The 18900-nt window shown below is 41.1% G+C and overlaps 1 long non-coding RNA gene across 3 annotated transcripts; it reads right to left on the reverse strand.

The window, feature by feature from the left end:
- Positions 1-3552: 3552 nt before the first annotated feature.
- LOC311583936 lies at positions 3553-17307 on the reverse strand. 3 transcript variants are annotated; one of them, XR_014774720.1, is made up of 6 exons: positions 16983-17307; positions 14418-14522; positions 12006-12105; positions 10766-10843; positions 6283-6413; positions 3553-4976 (listed from the first exon to the last, which is right to left on the reverse strand). It is a non-coding gene; the product is annotated as an uncharacterized lncRNA (long non-coding RNA). The 3 variants fall into 3 exon arrangements; XR_014774722.1 differs by having other exon boundaries at positions 14418-14525; XR_014774721.1 differs by lacking the exon at positions 6283-6413 and having other exon boundaries at positions 14418-14525.
- Positions 17308-18900: the final 1593 nt, after the last annotated feature.

Genomic DNA, 18900 nt, shown 5'->3' on the forward strand with positions numbered 1-18900 from the left:
TCAAGGAGAGTCTGTGGCTGCCTTTCCTAGTCATAATGGTCTCCTGCTGATGCACTCAGGACATTTGCATCTCTAATATTTTTGGAACCTATCACAACCCAAGTGTGTGGTTGGACCCTGAGGTCAATGACTGCTTCCGTTTTGATCCAGAGAACATTCAGTACAGGCCCCTCTGGCCTTTATTCCCCTCTCTGTGGGACCCAGCAACTGCATAGGACAAACTTTGACCATGAGCAAGATGAAGGTGGCACTTGTGCTGAAGCTGGTGTGCTTCTGCATCCTGCCTGACAACAAGCAGCCACATCAGAAGCTGGAGCTAATCCTGCATGCAGAGGGCTGGCTGTGGCTGCCAGTGGAGCCAGTGAGAACCAGTGAACAGTGAGCCATCCACTTTGTCCTGGACTTCTTAGTAGGTAAAGAGGCATGACAAAGAGGCCTTTGTAAATTGCAAAGCACAATCAGTGAAAGCAGGGGCTGCAAGAGATTCATCCAGGGGTTCAGAAGAGGGAGATCAGCTGGGTGATTTGGACCAAAGATTCCCTGACTTCCTCTGCATGATCACAGGCTCTGATGATGAGGTTTCATTCTCCTCTAGGGAATCTGTGCTACTCTGGGCTATTGGGGGACAGGGGGCAGGGTGTGACTGAGCAGGAAAGGGAACAGGAAGAAGGACCAGACTGAGATTCAGAGTTTTAGAGGCAAACCCTTAACATCACCTTGACCCTCATTGTAAACTCCTATGAGCATCTTCTGTCACATTGGAATTCTGTATTTGTGGGCTCTAAGTTACTATGCATATTAAATCAAAGAAGAAGAAGAAGGAGAAGAAGAAGAAGAAGAAGAAGAAGAAGAAGAAGAAGAAGAAGAAGAAGAAGAAGAAGAAGAAGAAGAAGAAGAAGAAGAAAGAAGAAAGAAGAAGAAAGAATGAAAGAATGCTAGTCTCTGGTTAACATAATTTTAATATCTCAGCACCAGAAAACAAGCATCAATTGCCCAAGTAGAACAAAGGTGGTTATTGTCTCTTGTTAATAATACATGAGTTCCAGCATCTACTGGTCCAGTAAAATGCAGGTTTCACATCAGTGGTTCAGGTCTCTTGTTAAGGATAGTAGATGATTCTTCTTCAGTTCCAGCTGACAAGATGTCACAGATTATTCATACAAATGAAACTTCACAAACCAGGCCTCCATCCACTATACTGCTCTCAGCATTCTTACTTTCCAATCTTCCATACAACAGCCAGCTGGGCTCTCAACATTCAATAGTGGCACTCAGAGGAAAGATAATAGGTCACCAAGGAGAGACTTGATACCCTATGAGCATATACAGGGGGAGGAGGTCCCCCTCAGACACAGACATAGGGGAGGGGAGGGGAGTAGGGGGGAAGTGGGAGGAAGGGAGGAATGGTAGGATACATGGGATGGGCTAACAACTGAGATGTAATATGAATAAATTAATTTAAAAAAATAAAAAATAATAAAAAAATAAAAATAAAAAGTGATGGGATAACAAAAAAAAATCATGCCATGTTCATGATGACAAGAACTAATATTGCAAAAATGGCTACCCAGTCAGTTTCAAATTGAACAGAACTTGTGAGATGTCACTAATGACTGGGGTGGAGTAGGATGTCAGGGCCCACAAAGCTAAAGCAGGAGAAGGCAAGGTTCAGGCATTAATGACTGAGCAGCTGGCCAATGCTCAGGTAGCTTCCAAACTGGTGTGATATCAGTGGACACTATATGATGCCGTTTGGTTTTGGGATCAGGAATGCAACTGTCTTTGTCAGATATGTTTGGTCCTCATGATAGTGAAGCATGCATTCTTAATCACAGAGACATCTCACTTGCCCCTCAAGACACACAATTTAGACAAATCTCCCACTGAGTTAGAGATTGTCCAGCTCCACACTCTCTATGAACTATACTCTTGGCTAATTCAGAGCAGTAAGTCTTGTGATTGTGGCCAACAGACTAGAGTACAGGAAAGAAGCTCTACATCACAACCCTATGTGCTCAGTGCGTTAGAAAACTGGTCAGCAACAGAGTCCTCAAGGAAACATAGACTCGAGTTCTCACTGACTTGGCAAGGACGACTGAGAGGTAGGGCCTCCCTTTACACCGTTATCCTGAAGCACCACCTGGTAATGGCATTAGTATCTGCGACCTAACACATGGGGGACTGTTCAACAATGGGACAAGTGTTTAGGAGGTGATGTGAACCCACACACAGAGCTACTATTATCAGGAAAGGTGTTTTCAATCCAGCGACTCAAGGAAGACCAGCTGACTGGAGCAGCACATATGATTTGGCCTCACAAAGGGCTACTCAGGAGTGTGAAAGGTACCTGGGAGTTTGAGAAGGACATCTAGGCTGCAACAAACAAACAGCAAGTGAGATTCTATATTCTCATTCCATTCTCCCATCTTCAAATTGATTCCTCCTTTATTTAATGTCCAGTGTCAATTCAGTAGGTTGGCTCCGTCTGGATCATCTCTCTATTGCCATTTTTGGAACTGATTACTTTGTTCTGGTAGCCATGGCAACAATTGGAACAGACCAGCATGACAATCTCTAGTCCTATGGTAATGGTTATGAAATGGGTAACACTGTATAGCAGAAGGAAGAGAGGATCATGGGACTTTCACCTGGAATTAGAGTCATTACTCTCCTCTGACCTCCTACTCTAACTACCAGTGCTCTTAAGAGATGCTAGATTACAAAGAAGTGGAAGGTTAACTGAAATTAGGACAGCGTGATGTAGTTTCCAGGAGGACCATATTCATGATGGAGTGAGACTGTGATGTGATTAAGTTATTTTGTGGCCACCTATGCTCTTACTTATAAATAAATTAATTGGCTCACCATGATACAGTGTGATAAAAGAAAGAATTATTTTGTTTTGTAATAGGTGCCCTATTCTTCCCCAGGAAAAGTTGACCCAATAAATTGGTGTCTTGTGTACCAGAGAAAAGAATCAAAGCTGAGTTTGGTGGAGCTAGTAAAATGGCTCAAATGAATTTGGGGAATATGGGCTCCATGGATACAGAAGCCCAATGACTTCTGTTGAATTCCAGGAACCCACATGGAGTGAGAAGGCTCTATAGAGTCTTAGAAGTTGTCCTATGCAATCTAAATGTGCACTATGGCATGTACATATATGTGTGAGTATGTGCACATAAATAAATGTAATAAAAATGAAAGGATGAGTTTGGGAGGCATGATTTCCTGGTCTCTGCATTGGATAAGGCATTCAACTGAGGGTGAATTGTCTGAAGGATGAGCATATCCACTGGAAATCCTCATGTGGTCACACACCCCCATGTGCTGTATGGTAGTGTGCCTTGTTGTGGTTGCAGCTTTGGTATGGGTAGGTGAACATACAACACACGCTGAGCCAACTGGAGGTTATGTGTGTTCATTTACAGGGTAGCTGTGCTTTTCTGTGTGAAATGAGTGTTGTGCCTTCTTGATGAATAGGGTTCGTTGACTAGAGTCTGAATTGCACTCACTAAGAGATGGGAGAAATAATAAGTCAAAAATTTCTGATCAAGACTCTCTTTAATGTGGACAAGTAAGACTTTATATAGCAAGGTCAATAGGATCTATTGTGATCCCTCTCTCCCTAGCTCCCAAGGCAAGAGGAACACAATAGCCTAAATAGCTCCCTGTAAGAACTCTCTATGACTGAGTAGCTCTCTGAAAGGATTTCCTTCACCCTCCAGGTGTTTCTCAGTAGGAACTTCCCTACTTCTTTCACAGTGTAATAGTCCAAGGATGGCCTGCAACACAGAGACCTCCTCAGCAACTGGAAGGTCACAGCGTGCAGCCTAAGTCCGGGATTTCTGATATGGCATAATTTAGCACAGCTTCCCACATCTGCCCCTTCTTAACATAAAATTATGAAGAGCATGTCTTAGGTTGGTGAGTAGGGTACTTATCTTTACCCATCATTGGCACATGAATTCCATCATTAATAGCCTGTCTTAGGTAAGATAAGGCTCAGACTCACTCTTAGCCATATCTGGCTTGCCTCCATATCAGTACATGAAGAAGGGCAGTGTGTCTGAGCTCTATGTCATGTGTTTGTGCTTGTATCATCTACAATTGCTGAGACATGAACTGTGTTAGAAAGGATGGAAGGCACAGGCTATAAGTTTGAGCCTGTCATCCCCGCCAAGGTTAATCTATGCTGTAGATTATATTTAATGTGAATCTAACTGCAGCCTACTCACAAGGAATCTAGGGAAGTCTAGCATGACATTGTAACTTGCTCAGTCATCTCAAATCACTGATCTCCTAGTTAAGGCATAAGCAATATTAGTAAAGCAATGGCAAAAACAATAGTAGATATGAGAATAATAACAGAATTATAACAAAGATTTTATCACTCAACAGCACACGACAAGTCCCTTTTCAGTTCTCCACAGTCCTGAAGATGAAACTGCCCCTAACTATTAGGGTGGAAAAATACTTATAAAGCTTAAAATCTGGGTTTCTAGAAGGAAAATATTCTGGAGGAGTCCCTGCAAAGCATAGACTCCAAAGTTCAGTCAGGTTGGTAAGGAGGACGTCTCATAGATACTGGAACACTTGAGTTCTCCTTTCCTCCTCAAACACAGGGAAATCAGGCAGTGAGTGTTGTTGATATATGTTATCCCAAGAAGCAGGTTGAAGATGAGAAGGATCAAGAATAAGTGTTCAATGAAGCTTCACCTCCAACCTCAGGATCATTGGCAAACTCATCCATGTCAGCATCCACTTAACACACAAGCCTCTCAGGTAGCCAGCGTGCAGGATCATGTCTCTGTGAGAAAACACAAACAGAGCCTCGACTTCATATTAATACAGTGTCGATTCCATTCCCCTGTCCAGTTAAAGGATCCTTCCATTTCAATCTAGTGAAGGATGACTGAGTATTGTTGTGCCAGAATCAATCAGCTGCATAATTTTCTTTGGCATCAAGCAGTAAAAATCTTAAAATAAAGAGAACATGTATCAAAGCATCTTTAGGTGATTTGGGGTAAAATTCCCCCTTCTTTACTTTTTGTAAATAGGTTTTTATGGTAGAATGAGCTCATTCCACCATACCTTGTCTTTAAGGTTATAAAGAGTACTGAGAAATTGTAAAATTATAAAATGTAAGACGCTTGCTTGCCCTGCCTACCCAGAGGCCAGCTTCAGGCCTGTTAGTCCCTGTTGGCTGCTGCCTTTAATAGTCACTGATCACTTCTTGTCTTTGGGATTTCAGGTAGATCTGTGAACTGAGAAATGGTTCATGCAGAGGGCACATGACAGAACTCATAGCTCTGGAAATTTTCTTCTAATAAAAGAAAAAAATATTTATTATTGCTTCTTAGGAATGTCCTCTTTTAGCAAAGTATTAAAGAGTATGATTTGTTTATGAATTGTTTTTAGTTTTATTTCATTAATTTATTGAGTTAAGACTCAATTGTTATCCCATCACTTGTATTCTTCCATTCGTCCCTTCCTCCTGCTTTCACCCTGTTCCCTTCCCCTAGGTCTATGACCGAAATGGACCTCCTCCCCCACTATATGGTCATAGGCTATCAAGTCTCATCTTGGTAGACTTCTTACTCTTTCTCTAAGTGCCACTAGGCCTCCCTACTAAGGGGAACTGGTCAAATATGGGCCCCAGAGTTCATGTCCTAGTCAATCCCCATTTGTTAAGTGATAATTTCTGAAAATCTATAAATATTCACCTGGCTCTATATGAATATAGTAATCACTAATTATAATAATTTTATGCCCATAATTAGAGAGGTAAATTTTTATTGGCAAGATTCATAAATATTATCTTAACTCTATAAATCAATGAACACATTACAAAGTCTAAATACTAAAGTTTGAGATTTTAGACATAAATCTCAACAATTATTGAAGTGTCCCTTCCACTTAACCCCAAAACTAGACCACACTATATTTAAATACTGCATATTGCAAAATGTGTAATGGACAAAGATGGTCATTACATATAGAACCATTTATCTTTCAGCATTACAATATAGATAATGTAGGCTTATAAATACTTCAGTAAAAAAATTCCCTTCTCATGAGTCTACCACAACTATCAGCTGGTTTGTAGCTTTAAGTACGTTTGGTTAAAATGCTTGATGAGAAGGCTTCCCATGATAACAGAAATGCCAGTTCCTAGAGGAAATCTCGAAGTCCCCAAAGAAGACAAATGGACAAGAGAGTTCTGCCTGGATTGTGGTAATATGCTAGCCACCGAACAGAACTGACCTCATGCCTCACATTCACCTAGGGCTCTGTGTTCACTGTTGGATTGACTCTGCCTGGTCAAAATAAGATCAGGTTTCCCAAGTAACTTCTCTACAGGAAAAGCTCTGGGATCTTCTCCATCTGGTGGCTGAAGGCCAATCCTGCCTTGTCTAGCAGCAGAAGATTGAATGTTATCCATTATTACAGCCAAAGCCTGACCAAGGAAGCCATCAAGACCAGAGGACTTAGAGCAAATGGCTAGGTAGTGGGTAAGGCTCCGTCATTTTAATGAATTCAGAGGCCACTTGGATTATAGTTCCTGGTATAAATAATCCTTCTCAGATCTCTGGCAATATTGACTAACTGTAGCTATAGTGAGGCAAACTCCATCCCCTAAGCCATTATCTGTCTCTTTAGACATTTAACTCAAGACACAGGACTCTCTTTTCTAGAGTTTATAGGCCTACTGCTGAGAAAGCCTAACTCGGTGTGCCTTGCTGACACACTTCACCCTAAAGAGATAAACTCACAAAACAGGTTTCAAAGTAACCTTTTATATTTTAGGTTGTGAGCCTAGCCTTTAACAGCTGAGCCATCTCTCCAGCCCTGCAAGAACTGGAGACCACTAGGTGAGTGGGGTCCCGCACAGTGCAGACCACAGGCAAGTCTGACCCTGGGTCAACTAACAGCCCACAGAGGACCTGAACCCACCTGCAGACTGTAGCTGTCCTCTATACGCTGAACTCAGTGTGTAGGACAGTGGAACACTGGAGCTCCTAGCCTGGGGAAGTCTCAGGGAAATGGGTTAATATGTCCTTAGAACTCCCCATCCACCCCATGCCAATCTAGGGAGGGCACTGGGGGCAGCAGAGAAGCCGAAGCAGCTGTGAACATGTTGACCAGCTACAGCATGCATGGTCTGAATGGGACCAGACCGGAGCCAGGCTGCTGGCTGCTGGCTGCAGTGACCAACCCTTTGATATTGGGCATATAGAACCTGGCCTGGCCACTCCCCATGGCCCGATAGGGTCTCCCATGCTCTTGGGAGAGACTGGACAGTCCTGAGGTCTCTGGATGGTGGTCTAAACAGTGGCCACAACGCAGTAAGACTGAACCACCAAAGGTGCACAATCTAGATTCATCCAGGCAGGAACCTGACTGCAGGCCACAGTAGTCCAGGCCTGCACAATTGGACAGATAAAACCCATCCTAGCCAATTTACACAGCCCAGCAGGGTCTCCCATGAGCTTAGAAAAGACTGGAAAGCCCTGAGGGGTCAGGACAGAACCTTAAATAGCAGCCCCAACACTACTGGTCTGAATCTCCTCAGCAGCACAAATGGGATCAGGCAGAAGTCTACCACTGCTGACCCAATCAGGAGCCTAAGGTGTAGACCAAAGTCACCTGGAGGAGAAACCAGGTCACCTGCCTGTTCCAGGGAAGAAGTTCCTGATCCCCACAGGCAAAGGCACAAGACCTATAATCACTCACCAACTATCCATTCTCAACAACCAATGAAGGACACCAGAAAGCTACGTCCCAACATCAGAGATAGTAGGATGACTAAAAGACAGCATAAGAATGTAAACAATAAAAACCAAAGCAATTTGGCATCTCCAGACCCCAGCTATCCCAAAGCAACCTTGAGAACTCAAACACAATTGAAACACAAGAAAATGACATCAAATCCTTAGTAATGAATTTGATAATGGAAGAAATGAATAAAATCCGTAAACAAATGCAGGAAGAAGCAATCAAACAGGTTGAAGACATAAAAGAGGCCAATAGAAAGCCACTGGAAGAAATTTAGGAAAATACAAACAGACGAAGGATCTCAATAAAACAGTTCAAGATCTTAAGATGAAAATGGAAACTATGATAAAGGCACAGACAGAAGAAAAATGGGAATGAGAGACCTTAGAGAAGAAAACAAGCAACACAGAGTTGAGCTTCTCTAACGGAATCCAAGAAATGGAGGAACAAATCTTGGGACTAGAAGATACAATCATAGAACTTGAAGCAACCATCAAAGAGAATGCTAAATCTGAAAAATTCCAGACACAAAACACCCAACAAATCAAGGACACCATGAAAAGATGAAACCTGATAAACATAAGCATTGAGGAAAGAGAAGACGCCTGACTTCAAGGCCCAAAAAATATCTTCAACAAAATCATAGAAGAAAACTTCCCCAATTTAAAGATGGAGATGCATATAAACATACAAGAGGCCTACAGAACACCAAATAAAATAGACCAGAAAAGAAAATCTTCCTTCCATATAATAATAACACAAAATATACAGAACAAAGAAAAATGTTAAAAGCAGCAAGGGAAAAAGGACAAGTAATGGGAAACCTATCAGAATTGCACTCGACTTCTCAGCAGAGACCATAAAAGCCAGAAGGGTCTGGACAGATGCGCTGCAAGCCCTAAGAGTCCACAGACGGCAGGCCAGACTACTATACCCAGAAAAAATTTCAATAACCATTGATGGAGAAAACAAGATATCCCATGACAAAACCAAATTCAAACAGTACCTATTGACAAATCTGGCTTTACAGAAATTACTACAAGGAAAACTCCACCCCAAAGGGACAAGCTGCAACTAAAACTACACAGGAAATAGATAACTACACTACTGCAAAAAATACAACCACACAAACTCCCTACTGTAACCAACATCAAAATTAAGGAACATAACAGTCACTGGTCATTAATATCTCTCAATATCAATGGACAAAATTCTCCAATAAAAAGACACAGACTAACTGAATGGATGCATAAAGGAGATCCAACATTCTTCTGCATTCAAGAAACACATCTCAGCCACAAGGATAGACATTACCTCAGGATACAAGTCTGGAAAAGGTATTCCAAGCAAACAGACACAAGAAGCAAGCTAGTGTACCATTTTAATATCTAATAAAATAGACTTCCAACCAAAATTAATCAAAAGATATGAATATGGTCACTTCATACTCATCAAAGGTAAAGTCAACCAAGAGGACATCATAATTTTAAAGATCTATACTCCAAATACAAGAGCTCCTACATTTGTAAAAGAACTATTAACAAAGCTTAAGCCACACATGGATCCCCATACATTAATACTTCAACATCCAACTTTCACCAAAGGATAGGTTAGTGAGATAGAGACTAAACCTAGAAATAAGGACAATATCAATGTCATGAATCAAATGGATCTAATGGATATCTACAGAACTTTTTACCCAAACACAGAGGATTATCTTCTTTTCACAACCCAATGGAACCTTCTCCAAAATTGATCATAAGTAGGTCATAAAGCAAGCCTCAACAGATTCAAAGAGATCGAAATAATACCTTATATCCTATCAGATCACCATGGTCTAAAGCTGGACTTCAACAACAGAAATAATAAAAAGCCTAAACACACATGGAAAGTAAACAACTCTCTACTTAATGACACCTGGATCAGGAGAGAAATAAAGAAAGAAATGAAGGACTTCCTGAAATTCAATGAAAATGAAGGAACAACATACTCAAATTTGTGGGACACATTGAAAGCAGTCCTAAGAGGAAAATTCATAGCACTAAGTGCCTTTATAAAGAAATTGTATACATCTCATATAAGTAACTTAACCACATATTTGAGAGCCCTAGGAAAAAAGAAGAAGCAGTAACACCCAAGAGGAGTAGACATCTGGAAATAATCAAACTCAAGGCTGAAATCAATAAATTAGAAACAAAGAGAACAATTCAAAGAATCAACAAAACCAGGAGCAGGTTCTTTGAAAAATCAACAAGAGAGACAAACCGTTAGCAAAACTAAAAGTCAGAGAGACACTATCCAAATTAACAAAATCAGAACTGAAAAGGAAGACATAACAACAGATACTGAAGAAATACAAAGAATCATAAGATCCTACTTTAAAGGCAGATATACCACAAAATTTTAAAATCTAAAGGAAATGGACAATTTCTTGATTGATTCCACTTGTCAAAATTGAATCAAGATCAGAGAAACAAATTAAGTAGTCCTATTCTCCTACAGAAATAGGAGCAGTCATTAATAGTCTCCCAACCAAAAAAGTCCAAGGCCAGATGATTCAGTGTAGAATTCTACCACACCTTCAAAGAGCTAATACCAATACTACTCTTCAAGCTACTCCAAGAGATAGAAATGGATGGGACATTTCCAAATTCATTCTGAGGCCACAGTCACATTGATATCTAAACTCCACAAAGACCCAACAAAAAAGAGAATTTCAGACCAATTTCTCTTATGAAATACTTATATACTAAAAAATACTCAATATAAACCGGGCGTGGTGGCGCACGCCTTTCATCCCAGCACTTGGGAGGCAGAGGCAGGCGGATCGCTGTGAGTTTGAGGCCAGCCTGGTCTACAAAGTGAGTCCAGGATGGCCAAGGCTACACAGAGAAACCCTGTCTCGAAAAACAAAAAAAAAAAAAATACTCAATATAAAATACTAGCAAACTGAATACAAGAACATATCAAAGATTTCATTCATGATGACCAAGTAGGCTTCATTCCAGGAATGCAGGAATGGTTTAATACATGGAAATCCATCAATGTAATCCACCATATAAACAAACTGAAAAAAAATACATGATCATCTCCTGAGATGCAGAAAAAGCATTTGACAAAATCCAGTACCCAAACATGTTTAAAGTTTTAGAGAGATCAGGGATACAAAGCACATATCAATACATAATAAAGGCTGTATACAGCAAGACAATAGCCAACATCAAATTAAAGGGAGAGATACTCAAGGAAATTCCTCTAAAATCGGGGAATTGGTGTTCTAGGCATTTTTTTATTGTCCAATCTCTTACCCATCTTAATACATAAACATGATTATATCTTAAGGGAGGGAGGGAGGGAGGGAGGGAGAGAGAGAGAGAGAGAGAGAGAACTAACTCCTAAAAAGATCATCCCAGGATCTTAGACTTCCTTGGATTTCTATGGCTACATCTATGGCTCTTATATAATTTATGGGTCAAGATCTGGGCTTTTAACTATGTTGATGTATTTTCTTTGAATCCAAACTCAGTGGAAGTTTCCAGGCTGATGTGAAATGTCAGAATCTTATTGATTTGTCACTGATCTGATACACTGGATCTATGTGATCATTCTAAGCATGTTCTCATGAAGAAAACCTGGGGAAAAAACCACCTCCCTAAGCAGGTGAAAACCTTACCTTCTAGGTAAAATTCCAGAATGAAAGGTGCTAATTTACCTACTTTACATTGTTTTTGCCTTTGTATTCAGAGGCTGACAGAAATTTAATAACTGATATTGGTGAAGAACATAGTAACACAGAATAATAATTGAGTAAGCTACTGGACAACATCCCTGTCTGTTACTTCTTTTCCCTATGTTCCTAGGGATAAAATCCAGGGCCTCCAGCATGCTGAGCTCACACTCTAATTCTGAAGCACACCACAGTCCTCTATTTTCTTAAGAGCAATGTAAAGTATTTTACCTGATATCTGGTATTAGTATCCCCAGATATTGGGTAAAAGGAGCAGAAAGGGTCAGCACCATCAAGGACAGTAAATGACAAGGAAGCAAATACAAGAAAATTTATTTCTAATGCCCACTGCACTGCTTCCTAAATACATGGTTATTATGGATTTTTAGAATGGTGACTGATAAGGCCAAACTTGCCAATCAGTCATAAAAGATGAGAAATCTTATCAGCTCTATGTCTTGACCAAGACCATAGGCTTGAGTTCTTATACAAAGATACATACACAGAAGAGGGCTGTGTCCTGTTTATGAGGATGGAATCCCCTCCTGGGGACAAGGGAGATTTCTTCCAATCCAGTAGGTGTCAGTGTGAAAATTCCAGTTCTGAAATGAAAAAATCAGACTCATAGTCAAGCAGATAGTCTCCCACATCTCCTCCCTTTCATTTCTCCACTTTTCTCCTTTCTTTAATTTTTTTCCACTTTCCTGATCTCCTTTTTTAGACCATTCTCCAACATTCTCCTTCACTCTATCTCTATATCCCTCTCCTCCTCTCAATTTCTTCTTTTCTCTGTACAACTCTTCTTCCCTTCTTTCTTCTTCCAGAATCTGTGAATATTCTCCTCCTCCAATTCCTAGTCATCATTGTGATCTTGGTCCTCGACCTAAATCTGGCCTTCTCTTTCCTTTCCATTTCTTCTTTTCCCTGCACAGTACTTCCTCCTCCCTTCCTCTTCTAGAATCTGTGGACATCCTCCTCCTGTTCTTAGTCATCATTCTTATCTTTGTCCTTTTCCTTGACCTTATTCTCCTTTTCTTAGTCCTAATAAGTCGCCTCCTTTCTTCTTTCTTCATTCTTTTCCTCTCTTTCTTTCTTCTTTCTTTCTTCAATTTCTTCCTCCTACTCTTCCTCATCCTCCTTCTCTTGCCCTTCTCAATCTCTCTGTCACTTTGTCTCTCTCAGGTCTCTCTCTCTCTCTCTCTCTCTCTCTCTCTCTCTCTCTCTCTCTCTCTCTCTCTCTCAATACCTTTTTTGCACAGTGACAAAGGTGGCAGAGAAACTCATCAGTAGAAAGGTGTAGGAAGAAAAACTATCTATATACCTCTACCACTCTGTTTCTCTCTCTGTCTCAGTCTCTCTTGTCTCGGTCCCTCTCTCTGTATGCCACTCTGTCTCTCTCTGGAGACGTATTAAAAAGGTCTTGGTATCTATTTTTATGGTTGAATGGTCATGAGGTCTTACAAGGGCAGACTCCACACTAGTCATAACCTTCAACAGATGACTTTTTGTTTCCAGGCACAGTCTTCATGTTAGCACAGGTTGGCACTAAAAGTCACCATCTAGCATTCTCACCCTCCTGAGTGCTAGGATTAGGATGCAGGAGTGTGCCAGTACACCCAGCTTTCAATGACTTCTTTAAACCTTGCAGTCTTTGCTCACCATGTCATAAAAGTCATTAAGCCAACATCCTCAGAACACAAACTGGAGATCTGAATGCTCTTCCTGCTAGAGCCTGTCACTGGATCACATCCTGAATTCCTTCTTGAACTATCACTGCTGTGCGACTACAGAGAACTTCCTCACAAGTTCTCCATCAGCTTTGTTGCTCCTTCATCCTCCAATGCATTTTGTACTCTCCTTATTAGATCTCCACAGCTGCCAGGGAATGGCTTTTCTTGCAGCCAACTCTCCCCATTCACCTGGTTTCCTGGGCAACCTCTATCCAGAACCCATCTTGATTCCTCTCCTGGTTTTCCTGACTTTTGAGAATGTCCTTCTAATGGCCATGCAGATCTTATGTCTTACATGTGACTTATATTCCACAGGCTAAGACTGAAGCCCACTTCCAAACTCAATCCTCCTCTAGAAGCCCTACTCATACTCATAAGAGGATCACCGCCATCCCCATGAACCCAACTGAAAGCCTGCCCTGTCCCAGAATTGTCAACCACTAGTCTTCATTGCCTGGGTCTCTGAAATTTCATCCCTCCCACATACGCACTGCTATTACTGTCTCCTCATCATTATATGTTAGCAGCTCCCAAGCTTAACTGACCTCCCATCTCTCTGAGCCTTATTGCTCCATTATTTTACCTTCTGCACCATGGCTTTGGTCACATCATTGTTCACCCTGAGCAACCCAAACAGTTCTCTCTATGCTCAAAATCACCACGATTTTTCCTGACCACACAAGACAATGGAGATCATGGTTCTGCTGGCTCATATCTACACATATCTGCCATTCTTTTCTGATACCAACCACAAATTCCAGCCAACAGAATTGCAATCACATGCATGACCACAGTGTTGCTCTCTCATGCTGACTCCTCTCCCATAAATCTCTTTTGCACCACTTTACAACTCTCCTAAGTGACCTTAAGTGTGATCCTCCTTTGTCTGGAATCCATAGTGGCCAGCATTTCCTCCCTGAAGAATATAGTGCACACTGCCCCATGTGGACCGCTACTTATTTTATGTGTGATCCCCCATTTGTGTCCCCAGACAAAAAGGGGCCAAATTTTGATTGGACATAGTATATTATTGAGCTAGGCAAAACTTTAAGAATTTATGCAATTGAACGGGAAGCATGAGGTCATAGGAGAGTGCCTCACACATCTGCACTTCCCAAGTTCTGAGTGCAAGTATGATCAGGCTCTCAAATCCCAGAAATAAACCATTTGATTGTGTCTTACACCTCTAAAGATTCCAATAAAAGCTGTTTGTTCTGTGAGCCTCCATCATTGACACGAAGGAATCATTTAGAAGAACTCTCTGGTAAAATTATTATTTTTCCTTGAAACTGCTTCATAAATACAAAGTGAAATCATTAGAAAGTGCTCCTATCTACACACCCCAGCTCTGTCTCTTCTTCTGTGGAAAAGATCTCGGGAACTGCCTGTGTGCTTAATCTACATTGTCCTCTCCTAAATACACAATATCTCAGTGAGCCCAGAGTCCAACCTGCTGGTTATTCCACTGTGGAATGTGAACATCCATTTAGTGAGAGAGGAAATGCTCTGTAAAAAGTCATAAGCCCAGATACATCAAGATTTAAGACTGACGATAGGACACCAGATTCTAATTCAGTAATTTCATGCTGACAGGATTTCTTAATATATATGGAAAATTGAATGGAAGCGTTCTTTACATTTCTTTACTTACCAGAAATTGTGGTGCTGGTAATATGTACACAGTAATGAGAATCAGGTAAAGGGATGTGAACCATCTCAGGTGTTAGAAACAAACAAACAAAACCCAACATGTCCAGAAACAGAGATATTGGAAACTGAGGGAAATTGGTTTTGTTGGCTTCATAAGGAACTGAAGAACATTCGATTGTTGATTAGCTACAAGATATAATGGTATCTATCTAAAGCTACCTTTTTAAAAGTTCTTATAAATTTAGAGATGCAGGGCTGACTTGAGTTGGGCCATGTCTGTTTTCTATAGCTCTATAATATCTTACAGCTACAATATTTGTAATGTGTCTAGTGAAGAAAATGATTGTGAAAATGAAACAGCAACTTTACCTTGAACCCAATTCTGCAGAGGCTCAGGGTCACCATGATTTCTACAACTCATGTGTTCTCCAAAGCTCAGAGCAGAATAAAGGCTCCATCACTACCTCAGCCCACTGAGCCCCTTCAGCAGCATGTGCTCCAGAAGAAATCTATTTTTTTTTCAAGAATAATTTTAACATTGTGGCCAGAGTCGGTGCAGAATTAGCAATTCATCCTAAAATTGTCATGAACCAGCACCAATGTTTCTACCTCAGTCATCTGGGTGCTGATATTTTACTCAAGCCCTGACACTCAGCCTAGATTTGTTACTACATGTCCATTTTCATGATTGTCAAGCACCAGCAGTGTTCAAGGACTCAGTGCAGAAAGACAAACAGCATAATTGTCTTTTCTGATAAGCTCGTCCTCCTAATCACACCTGTGCCAGCCTTAGTTTATTTCCTGCTCTTAACCTACCTTTATTTTCACTAAATCTTCCTCTGTTTGCCCTATGCTAAGAATGTTCTAGTTGGGGTCTCCCTTTAAATTTATTTTTCAATAAAATATTTTCATTATCTTCAGCATTCAGCGCCAAGCTTTCTCATGTTCTATACTCTCACTTTTTTCACTCTTCTATTTCCTCTCCTAGCCTACTCCTATCCCATTTTTCTATTTTCTTCATTCACTACCAATCCAGATAGCCTGGTATTTTTGTAAATAGCCACAAAAATGGCCTTTCCAGAGCAATAGCCTCCTTAATGTAATCCTCTCTACTTTCTTTGTTCTCTTAAGTAGATAGGAGACTCCAAACATTGGGAATGCTAATCTTAAAAATCCATTGCTTTTATTTATTTCTTGAGGCATGGTCTTAGAAACTCAATGAGTGTATACACTCAGTCTGTCCTTGAAGTCACTGTCTAGTTAGAGACTAACATGAACTCCCCAAGTCCCCTGACTCTGTCTTCCATGGACTGAATTTACAGGAATATGCCACTGTATTCTGACTAATCACATTAGCAGTTTGTTTGGAGTGTTGGCCATGGTTTTGTAGCTATCTGTAAATAGTTTACCAAAAATGGATGACAACTCCCTTCATCAGTAAGGTGACTGTCTTTCTTGACCTGGTGCACAGAGCCAGAAAGAGCACACACAGCTGCTCCTGTGCCCTTGACTACAACTAAAAGTCCTGCTCTGTCAGTGAAAGAATTTCAGTGGCCACACAGCATCAGAGAACACACACGTGCAGTTACAGAGGAGGAAGAAACATCTGCCTGGATGGAAAATGTCTGCCAATAGAAGCTGCTGAATGAACAGTGATAGGTGTGTTACTGAGTGCCCTCAGAACTAAACGCGGCTGTGGAACAGCACCAACCATCAAGTACTATTGTGAAAACTGTGTGTAGGAAGGATTCTTGGCACTCAGCTCTCCTGTCTGTGTACCCTATCTCTCTCTGTTTCAGCCAAAACCATGCCAGGAATTTACTTGTTTCCTTCTCTATACTGAGCTCCTAAAGGCTAAATCCCCATGGGAGCCCTAGACCATGCCAGCCTGTTACATCACCAAGAAAGATGAAGATACATTTACTGAGCAGGTGACTAAATGCTCAGTCCAAAGGCACAATTCCAGGAAATGTCAGAGCCAAGACCACATCAGACACCATCTTGTCATTCAGTACTTTTCCCTTAATCCCACATTGCTTAGATGCTTCCCAGTTTAGGGAGCTATCCAATTAAATAGACATTAAAGTTTCTTTTCCTACCTGACATTGTGGAGAAAGGAGTACCAGTAAAGGTATAGGATCTGGGTCAAGGGATGAGATAAAGGTTTGTTGGGTTTCACAAGAAAAAGTCAGGTGTGTTCAGGATCAGAGATACTGGACACTAAGGCAAGTTTGTTTACTCAGCTCCATGGAAACCTCAAGATTCTATACGCTGCTGATTGGCTAGAAGTAAAATGATGTCATGAAACTGTTGAAAGGCAGTACAAGGCTCAGGAGCCATGTGTAAACAGGGACATAGTGGAAACCCTGCTAGACAGGAAGGCGAGAGCAGCCCTACATGGCTGCAATCTAGGCAGCTGAAAGCACAGAACCATAGATGACCAATTCTTTTTTAAGAATCGTAGTTCAGGAAGAGTGTCACTTGTTTCTTACAAGTGGTCATTAATAAAGTCACTTATCATTTACATGTAATTTTCACATTTCAACAGATATCGTTAGTATACGAGCACAGATACGTCCTTAGTGAGTGTTTTATTTACTCTTTTAGTCTTATGAAAAGCCACTATGACAAGGCAACTCTTTGAACAGAAAGCATTTAATTGGTAGCTTGCTTTTCCTTTTTCAGTGTCAGTCCATGATGTCATGTCATAGTCCAGCAGCAAAACTAAGAGCTTTAGATCCTGCATGACAAGAGGCAGAGAGAGAGAGAGAGAGAGAGAGAGAGAGAGAGAGAGAGAAAGAAGAAGAAGAAAAAGAAGAAGAAGGAGGAGGAAGAGGAGGAGGAGGAAGAAGAAGAGGAGGAGGAGGAAGAGGAGGAAGAGGAAGAGGAGAAGAAGCTGCAACCACAAGGCACACTACCACATACCACATGGGTAGGTGTGACCACATGAGGATTTCCAGTGGATATGCCCATCCTTCAGACAGTTCACCCTCAGTTGAATGCCTTATCCAATGCAGAGACCAGGAAATCATGCCTCCCAAACTAATCCTTTCATTTTCATTACATTTATTTATGTGCATGTGTGCACATGCATGCACATATGTATTAGCACGCCATAGCGCACATTTGGAATGCAGAAAACAACTTCTAAGACTCTACACTCTCCTTCTCACTCCATGTGGGTCCCTGCAATTCAACAGAAGTCACTGGGCTTGACAGCAAACACCTGTACCCATGGAGCCATCTTACCATCTTCCACAAACTCATCTGAGCCATTTTACTTGCTCCACCAAACTGATCTTTGGTTCTTTTCTCTGCTACACAGGATACCAATTTATTGGGTCAACTTTTCCTGGGATAGAAAAGGGCACCTATTACAAACCAAAGTAATCATTCCTTCCATCACACTGTATCATGGTGAGCCAATTAATTAATTTATAAATAAGATCATAGGTGGTCACAAAGTAGCTTAATCACTACAAGGACTCACTCCATCATGAATGCAGGCCTCCTGGAAACTACATCATGCAGTCCTAATTTCAGTTAACCTTCCACTTCTATGTAACCCAGCATCTCCAAAGGGCACTGGAAGTTAGAGTAGGAGGTCAGAGGAGAGTAATGACTCTAATTCCATGTGAAAGTTCCATGATCCTCTCTTCCTTCTACTATACAGTGTCACAAATTCCATTACCTTCACCATAGGGCTAGAGATTGTTATGTTGGTCTGTTCCAATTGTTGCCATGGCTACCAGAACAAAGTAATCTGTTCCAAAAATGGCAATAAGAGAATCATGTTAAGCCATTCTATAGAGAGATGAGCCAGACAGAGCCAACCTACTGAATCGACACTGGACATTAAATAAAGGAGGAATCAATTTGAAGATGGGAGAATGGAATGAGAATATAGAATCTCACTTGCTGTTTGTTTGTTGCAGCCTAGATGTCCTTCTCAAACTCCCAGGTACCTTTCACACTCCTGAGTAGCCCTTTGTGAGGCCAAATCATATGTGTTGCTCC

Source organism: Acomys minous, assembly GCF_964271855.1.
Source record: "Acomys minous genome assembly, chromosome: 14".
Lineage (NCBI taxonomy): Eukaryota > Metazoa > Chordata > Mammalia > Rodentia > Muridae > Acomys > Acomys minous.